We start from the raw sequence: 9930 nt of genomic DNA on the forward strand, positions 1-9930 counted from the left end.
GTTAATTTTTGTATTTTTAGTACAGACAAAGTTTTGCGATGTTGCCCAGGCTGGTCTTGAACTCCTGGGTTCAAGTGATCCACCCACCTCCCAAAGTCTTGGGATTACAGGTGTGAGCCACTGCAGCCCGCCAAGAACTGTTTTGCTCTGGACATGTTTCTTGACATTAACCATTTATCTGTGTGTTTCAGGCTCAATAACTGTGATTGATTAAATTTGGGTTTTCTTAGCTAACACCTAATCCAGTCTGGATCCCTTGGGATTAAGTCCAAGTAATCCTGATTGGCTTTTGGGTTTCCCTGAGTGTTCTTAATTTCGGTTTAGCATCATGTCCTTGAAACGTTGTGTCTTTTACGCCCTGCTCTTCAATATTGCCTCTATTAAGCATGTGGTTAGCCAAAACCCTAGATTCCTTTTTATTAATTTGCTGCTAAAGCATGTCAGCCCCATTCTGTACCAAATCAATTATTTGTGTTAATGTAAAAATATATGATTACATTTGGTTTTGTTAAATTTCATCTTGTAGATTTGGTACAACAGTCCAGTCTGTTAAAACAATTTTGGATCTTCACTTCCATTGCACTAGGTACTCCTCTAAACTTTTTATTATCTAAAAATGTGTCACTGGGGAGATCACAAAATTTATAGACAGCAGGCACAAAGAAGACTTTTCGACACTATCTTTTTATTTATTATTATTTTAGAGACAGTGTCTCACTCTGTGTCCCAGGTTGGAGTCCAGTGGCACAATCATATAATAGCTCACTGCAGTCTCAAACTCATGAGCTCAAGGGATCCTCCCACCTCAGCCTTCCAAAGTGTTGACATTACAGGCATGTGCCACCACACCCAACTAATCTTTATTGTATTGTATTGTATTGTATTGTATTGTATTGTATTTTATTTTATAGAGAGGTCTTGATGTGTTTAAGGCTGGTCTCAAACTCTTGGCCTCAAGCGATCCTCCCACATCAGCCTCCCAAAGTGCTGGGATAACAGATGTGAGCCACCACACCCGGCCCTCCTTTTCAATTGAAAATGACCAAAACCTACATAAACTTAAGCCAACAGGAACTTTATCAGATGGAGACTGAGCTGTCTCACTGACTCCAAGACAGGCATGGCATTGGCCTGAGAGAGGCAAGGTGGGAGACAGGCAATCATCCCTCCCTCCTGAGCTCGGCCTCTTTATTCTCTGTCTCAATCCCCAACATCCCTTCTTCCTCTTCCAACACTCTCTTCAACCCCAGTCCACCCTCCCGTCCCACTGGCCCTTACTGTCATGTATGCATGACCACAGACCCACCAGGTGTGGACCATGGTAAAAGCACTTGTGCCTGCTTCCAGCTAAAACTCTTTACACTGGATGTGCATTCAGGCACCAAGGCCTCTGCCAGACCACCAGTTTCATTTATTTCTACTGACTTCCCTTCAATTTTATCCCCTGGGCCATGAGAACTATCACAGATATCCAGAGTTTACACCTTTCCTCTGGCCTCAGAGCAAAGCCCAATTTCTGTTTCCAAAAGGCAGTAGTTTGGGTTAGATATCCACCGTGGTCCACACAAAGGTGGCAAGAGGACAAGTTCAAAGAGAATAAACATGGCTTCCTGGAGTCATCCTCTGTGACTGGGTGCAATTCTCAAAGAAAGAGGTATACAATATTGACAACTACCTGATGAGTAAATGCCTCAATTTGTTTACTATAGAGATATCAATGGATGCCAACTCCAAGTCTAAAATATATGGATCAGGTTCACCCAAGTTCAAAGTAGTGGAAGGTTTTGCAGTGGGAAAAGTTGTGAGAATCAAAATGGAGTCACTTATGTCATCCTTAACAAAATAGAGCCAAGAGGTCATGGAGGTAGGGGGAGGCTCTCAGGCATGATTTGCCTGATAAAAGGAACTATCACAGGAAATTTTATCAAACCATGGTTTGCTACATGAGTCACACAAGGACAGCTAGCAGCTTGTACACGAACACTTGCCTGATACACTGTCTCCACTAAAGAACTGACAACAACTGGAGGGTTCTAAGATGACTGAATAGGAACAGCTCCAGTCTATAGCTCCCAGCATGAGCAACACAGAAGATGGGTGATTTCTGCATTTCCAACTGAGCTTTGAAGAGAGTACTAGTTCTCCCAGCACAGAGTTTAAGGTCTGAGAACAGACAGACTGCCTCCTCAAGTGGGTCCCTGATGCCCATGTAGCCTAACTGGGAGGTACCTCCCAGTCTCACACAGCCAGATGCCCCTCTGAGATGAAGCTTCCAGAAGAATGATCAGGCAACAACATTTGCTGTTCTGCAATATTCGCTGTTTTGCAGCCTCCGCTGGTGATACCCAGGCAAACAGGGTCTGAAGTGGACCTCCAGCAAACTCCAACAGACCTGCAGCTGAGGGTCCTCACTGTTAGAAGGAAAACTAACAAACAGAAAGGACATCAACACCAAAACCCCATCTGTACGTCACCATCATCAAAGACCAAAGGTAGATAAAACCACAAAGATGGGGAGAAATCAGAGCAGAAAAGCTGAAAATTCTAAAAATTAGAGCACCTCTTCTCCTCCAAAGGAACGCAGCTGCTCGCCAGCAATGGAACAAAGCTGGACAGAGAATGACTTTGACGAGTTGAGAGAAGAAGGCTTCAGACAATTGGACTTCTCTGAGCTAAAGGAGGATGTTCAAACGCATCATAAAGAAGCTAAAAACCTTGAAAAAATATTAGATGAATGGCTAACTAGAATAACCAGTGTAGAGAAGTCCTTAACCGACCTGATGGAGCTGAAAACCATGGCACGAGAACTACGTGACACAGGCACAGTAGCTGATTTGATCAACTGGAAGAAAGGGTATCAGTGATTGAAGATCAAATGAATGAAATGAAGCAAGAAGAGAAGTTTAGAGAAAAAAGAGTGAAAAGAAACAAACAAAGCCTCCAAGAAATATGGGACTATGTGAAAAGACCAAATCTACATCTGATTGGTGTACCTGAAAATGACGGGAAGAATGGAACCAAGTTGGAAAACATTCTTCAGGATATTATCCAGGAAAACTTCCCCAACCTATCAAGGCAGGCCAACATTCAAATTCAGGTAATACAGAGAACGCCACACAAAGATACTCCTCGAGAAGAGCAACTCCAAGATGCATAATTGTTAGATTCACCAAAGTTGAAATGAAGGAAAAAATGTTAAGGGCAGCCAGAGAGAAAGGTCGGGTTACCCACAAAAGGAAGCCCATCAGACTAACAGCAGATCTTTCGGCAGAAACTCTACAAGCCAGAAGAGAGTGGGGGCCAATATTCAACATTCTTTTATTTTATTTTATTTTATTTATTTATTTATTTTTTTTTTGAGACAGAGTCTCGCTCTGTCGCCCAGGCTGGAGTGCAGTGGCCGGATCTCAGCTCACTGCAAGCTCCGCCTCCCAGGTTTACACCATTCTCCTGCCTCAGCCTCCTGAGTAGCTGGGACTACAGGCACCCGCCACCTCGCCCGGCTAGTTTTTTGTATTTTTTTTAGTAGAAACGGGGTTTCACTGTGTTAGCCAGGATGGTCTCGATCTCCTGACCTCGTGATCCGCCCGTCTCGACCTCCCAAAGTGCTGGGATTACAGGCTTGAACCACTACGCCTGGCCTCAACATTCTTAAAGAAAAGAATTTTCAACCCAGAATTTCATATCCAGCCAAACTAAGCTTCATAAGTGAAGGAGAAATAAAATCCTTTACAGACAAGCAAATGCTAAGAGATTTTGTCACCAACAGACCTACCTTACAAGAGCTCCAGAAGGAAGCACTAAACATGGAAAGGAACAACCGGTACCAGCCACTGCAAAAACATGCCAAATTGTAAAGACCATTAATGCTAGGAAGAAACTACATCAACTAACGAGCAAAATAATCAGCTAGCATCATAACGACAGCATCAAATTCACATATAACAATGTTAACTGTAAATGTAAATGGGCTAAATGCTCCAATTAAAAGACACAGGCTGGCAAATTGGATAAAGAGTCAAGACCCATCAGTGTGCTGTATTCTGGAGACCCATCTCACATGCAGATACACATAGGCTCAAAATAAAGGGATGGAGGAAGATCTAAAAAGCAAATGGAAAACAAAAAAAAGCAGGGGTTGCAATCCAAGTCTCTGATAAAACAGACTTTAAACCAACAAAGATCAAAAGAGACAAAGAAGGTCATTACATAATGGTAAAGGGATCAATTCAACAAGAAGAGCTAACTATCCTAAATATATGTGCACCCAATACAGGAGCACCCAGATTCATAAAGCAAGTCCTTAGAGACCTACAAAGAGACTTAGACTCCCACACAATAATAATGGGAGACTTTAACACCTCACTGTCAACATTAGACAGATCAACAAGACAGAAAGTTAACAAGGATATCCAGGAATTGAACTCAGCTGTGCACCAAGTGGACCTAATAGACATCTACAGAACTCTCCACCCCAAATCAACAGAATATGCATTCTTCTCAGCACCACAATGCACTTATTCCAAAATTGACCACATAGTTGGAAGTAAAGCACTCCTCAGCAGATGTAAAAGAACAGAAATTATAACAAACTGTCTCTCAGACCACAGTGCAATCAAACTAGAACTCAGGATTAAGAACCTCACTCAAAACCACTCAACTACATGGAAACTGAACAACCTGCTACTGAATGACTACTGAGTACATAACAAAATGAAGGCAGAAACAAAGATGTTCTTTGAAACCAATGAGAACAAAGACACAATGTACCAGAATCTCTGGGACACATTTAAAGCAGTGTGTAGAGGGAAATTTATAGTACTAAATGCCCACAAGAGAAAGCAGGAAAGATCTAAAATTGACACCCTAACATCACAATTAAAAGAACCAGAGAAGCAAGAGCAAACACATTCAAAAGCTAGCAGAAGGCAAGAAATAACTAAGATCAGAGCAGACTGAAGGAGATAGAGACACAAAAAACCGTTCAAAAAAATCAATGAATCCAGGAGCTGGTTTTTTGAAAAGATCAACAAAATTGATAGACTGCTAGCAAGACTAATAAAGAAGAAAAGAGAGAAGAATCAAATAGACACAGTAAAAAAACATAAAGGGGATATCACCACCAATCCCACAGAAATACAAACTACCATCAGAGAATACTATAAATACCTCTACACAAATAAACTAGAAAATCTAGAAGAAATGGATAAATTCCTGGACACACACACCCTCCCAAGACTAAACCAGGAAGAAGTTGATCCCTGAATAGACCAATAACAGGCTCTGAAATTGAGGCAATAATTAATAGCCTACCAACCAAAAACAGTCCAGGACCAGATGGATTCACAGCCAAATTCTACCAGAGGTACAAGGAGGAGCTGGTACCATTCCTTCTGAAACTATTCCAATCAATAGAAAAAGAGGGAATCCTCCCTAACTCATTTTATGAGGCCAGCATCATCCTGATACCAAAGCCTGGCAGAGACACAACAAAAAAAGAGAATTTTAGACCAATATCCCTGATGAACATCGATGCAAAAATCCTCAATAAAATACTGGCAGACCAAATCCAGCAGCACATCAAAAAGCTTATCCACCATTATCAAGTGGGCTTCATCCCTGGGATGCAAGGCTGGTTCAACATATGCAAATCAATAAATGTAATCCAGCATATAAACAGAACCAAAGATGAAAACCACATGATTATTTCAACAGATGCAGAAAAGGCCTTCAACAAAATTCAACAGCCCTTCATGCTAAAAACTCTCAATAAACTAGATATTGATGGGACGTATCTCAAAATAATAAGAGCTATTTATGACAAACCCACAGCCAATATCACACTGAATGGGCAAAAATTGGAAACATTCCCTTTGAAAACTGGCACAAGACAGGGATGCCCTCTCTCACCACTCCTATTCAACATAGTGTTGGAAGTTCTGGCCATGGCAATCAGGCAAGAGAAAGAAATAAAGGATATTCAGTGAGGAAAAGAGGAAGTCAGATTGTCCCTGTTTGCAGATGACATGATTGTTTATTTAGAAAACCCCATCGTCTCAATCCAAAATCTCCTTCAGCTGATAAGCAACTTCAGCAAAGTCTCAGGATACAAAATCAATGTGCAAAAATCACAAGCATTCCTATACACCAATAACAGACAAAAGAGAGCCAAATTATGAGTGAACTCCTATTCACAATTGCTTCAAAGAGAATAAAATACCTAGGAATCCAACTTACAAGGGATGCAAAGGACCTCTTCAAGGAGAACTACAAACCACTGTTCAACGAAGTCAAAGAGGAGACAAACAAAGGGAAGAACATTCCATGCTTATGCTCATGGATAGGAAGAATCAATATCGTGAAAATGGCCATACTGCCCAAGGTAATTTATAGATTCAGTGCCATCCCCTTCAAGCCACCAATGACTTTCTTCACAGAATTGGAACAAAAAAATACTTTAAAATTCATGTGGAACCAAAAAAGAGCCTGCATTGCCAAGACAATCCTAACCCAAAGGAACAAAGCTGGAGGAGTCATGCTACCTGACTTCAAACTATACTACAAGGCTACAGTAATCAAAACAGCATGGTACTGGTACCAAAACAGAGATGTAGAACAATGGAACAGAACAGAGCCCTCAAAAGTAATACCACACATCTACAACCATCTGATCTTTGACAAACTTGACAAAAACAAGAAATAGGGAAAGGATTCCCTATTTAATAATTGGTGCTGGGAAAACTGGCTAGCCGTATGTAGAAAGCTGAAACTGGATCCCTTCCTTACACCTTATACAAAAATTCATTCAAGATGGATTAAAGACTTAAATGCTAAACCTAAAACCATAAAAACCCTAGAAGAAAACCTAGGCAATACCATTCAGGACATAGGCATGGGCAAGGACTTCATGTCTAAAACACAAATAGCAATGGCAACAAAAGCCAAAACTGACAAATGGGATCTAATTAAACTAAAGAGCTTCTGCACAGCAAAAGAAACTACCATCAGAGTGAACAGGCAACCTACAGAATGGGAGAAAATTTTTGCAATCTACCCATCTGAAAAAGGGCTAATATCCAGAATCTACAAAGAACTTAAACAAATTTACAAGAAAAAAATCAAACAACCCCATCAAAAAGTGGGCAAAGGATATGAACAGACACTTCTCAAAAGAAGACATTTATGTAGCCAACAGACACATGAAAAAATGCTCATCATCACTGGCCATCAGAGAAAATGCAAATCAAAACCACAATGAGATACCATCTCACATCAGTTAGAATGGCAATCATTAAAAAGTCAGGAAACAACAGGTGCTGGAGAGGATATGGAGAAACAGGAAAAATTTTACACTGTTGGTGGGACTGTAAACTAGTTCAACCATTGTGGAAGACAATGTGGCAATTCCTCAAGGATCTAGAACTAGAACTACCATTTGACCCATCCATCCCATTACTGGGGATATACCCAAAGGATTATAAATCATGCTGCTATAAAGACACATGCACCCGTATGTTTATTGTGGCACTATTCACAATAGCAAAGACTTGGAATCAACCCAAATGTCCATCAGTAACAGACTGGATTAAGAAAATGTGGCACATTTACACCATGGAATACTATGCAGCCATAAAAACGGATGAGTTCATGTCTTTTGTAGGGACATGGATGAAGCTGGAAACCATCATTCTCAGCAAACTATCTTAAGGACAGAAAACCAAACACCACATGTTCTGACTCATAGGTGGGAATTGAATAATGAGAACACTTGGACACAGGAAGGGGAACATCACACACCCGGGCCTGTCGTGGGATGGGGGGAGAGATAGCATTAGGAGATATACCTAATGTAAATGATGAGTTAGAACTTAAAGTATAATAATAAAAAATAATAATTATAAATAATTTTTTAAAAGGAATTTTCTGTAACCCACTAAAAAGAAAAAAAAGGAACTGACAACAACTCCTGTCATAAACCCTTGTAACCAATGTTCTGTTTGTTTCAAAACAATCTACATGTACTCTTTTGCCTTTAAAACTTCTCCTTACCTCAGCCTCCCTGGATGTGCCTATGTTTATCATAGCATCTGTGTCCTGCAATTCCCAATTAAACTACATATTTTTAGAGAGCTTCTCTTTGTTATTTGGATTGACAGGAGATAAAGAATATATTAAAATTTAGTGATTATGAATTTTTTTTTTTAAATGGGGTCTGGCTCTGTCACCCAGGCTGGAGTGCTGTGGCACAATCTTGGCTCTTTGCAACCTGTGCTTTCTGGGCTCAAGCAATCTTCCCACCTCAGCCTTGAGTAGCTGGAACCACAGGCACAGACCACCAAGCCCGCCTAATTTTTTGTATTTTTGGTAGATATGGGGTTTCGCCATGTGGCCCAGGCTGGTCTCAAACTCCTGAGCTCAAGTGATCCTCCTGTCCTGGCCTCCCAAAGTATTGGGATTACAGGTGTGAGCCACTGCGCCTGGCCCGGTTAAGTACATTTGACTTTGGAGTCAAACTAGGGATTAAATCCGAATTCTACCACAAACTAGATATTTTAATCTCACAAGAATTACTCGGTGGCTTTATGCCTCAGTTTTCTCACCTATAAGATGGCAAATATAATAGCTGTCTCATTGGGTAGTTGTAGATATTAAATGAAATTGTATATCAGGCTACCTAACTTATAGCAAGCATTTAATAAATGGCAACTCTCATTATTATTTCATCACCATCAGTATTAGTATGAAGAAGTTGTAACAGTGTAATAAAATGCAGTGGGTTTGGCACGATACATGTTTCAACCATAACCTTATTTGTGTGTATATACATACAGAATATATAAAATACAGGGCATACATAGGACATCATATGCATATGATATCGTCTATCTAGCTGCCCTGGGATTTTGTTTCCACCTGTGTCCGCAGCAATGGCTTGCTGTCACTTCCATTGTTGTACTGGACTGTTGGTCCTGAATTTAATGAAACAGGGAGTATTTAGCTGCTCTTGCCTTCACCTTGATGGATTGTTTCTCAGTGATTGATGTTTATCCTTGTGCCTCTTTCCCCCCTTCAAAAAATCAAATACCATCAAAACAGAGAGTCCGTCAGACCCCAGAGACCTGAGGATAAACCGTAGTAAGGCAGCATGTGACTGTCCTTCCCCTCTTGCCTAATATGCCACGTTAAGGAAACGGTCAAGGGCAATTTCACTCACCCTTGAAAGGAATCACGGTGGTAAAAACTTCTATGTTCTGGTCACTGCAGCTGTAAATCTGATGCATCATTTCAGCCTCCTCTTCCTCAAGTGCCTGGCAACTGGAGGCCTCTGCCTCTGGACCCCTAGTCGCGAGGCATCCTAATCCAGTCTGGCTTAGGGATCGTTGTGCATATATCACATATATGATATCACATATAAACAGATGATATATAGATATCATGTATACACATTATATATGATATCATGTATACACATTATATATGATATCATGTATACACATTATATATGATATATGGAACAGTATATAACCTGTAACCTGTATATGTAGCATAATAGGATTTATAAGATAATAAATATATAGGATAAATATATTAGGATATATAGGGTAATGCAAATATATACATATGCTATATATACATATACACATATGTATATATACAAATATATGATACATATACACATACATATATACATATGATATACATACATATATAATGTGTATGATGTATGGGACAGTATATAACCTGTAACCTGTATATGTAGCACAATAGGGTTTATAAGATAACAAATATATTAGGATATATAGGGTAATACAAATATAACTTTCTATAATTGGCTTCTTGAGCATGGGGCACTGCCTGTTGCCATGTCTCTGTGAGCACCTAAGGGTTATACGCGGAGGTACCAAACACACGACCCTTGAGAAATGTCAG

This window comes from Macaca mulatta, chromosome 8 (assembly GCF_049350105.2).
Source record: "Macaca mulatta isolate MMU2019108-1 chromosome 8, T2T-MMU8v2.0, whole genome shotgun sequence".
NCBI lineage: Eukaryota > Metazoa > Chordata > Mammalia > Primates > Cercopithecidae > Macaca > Macaca mulatta.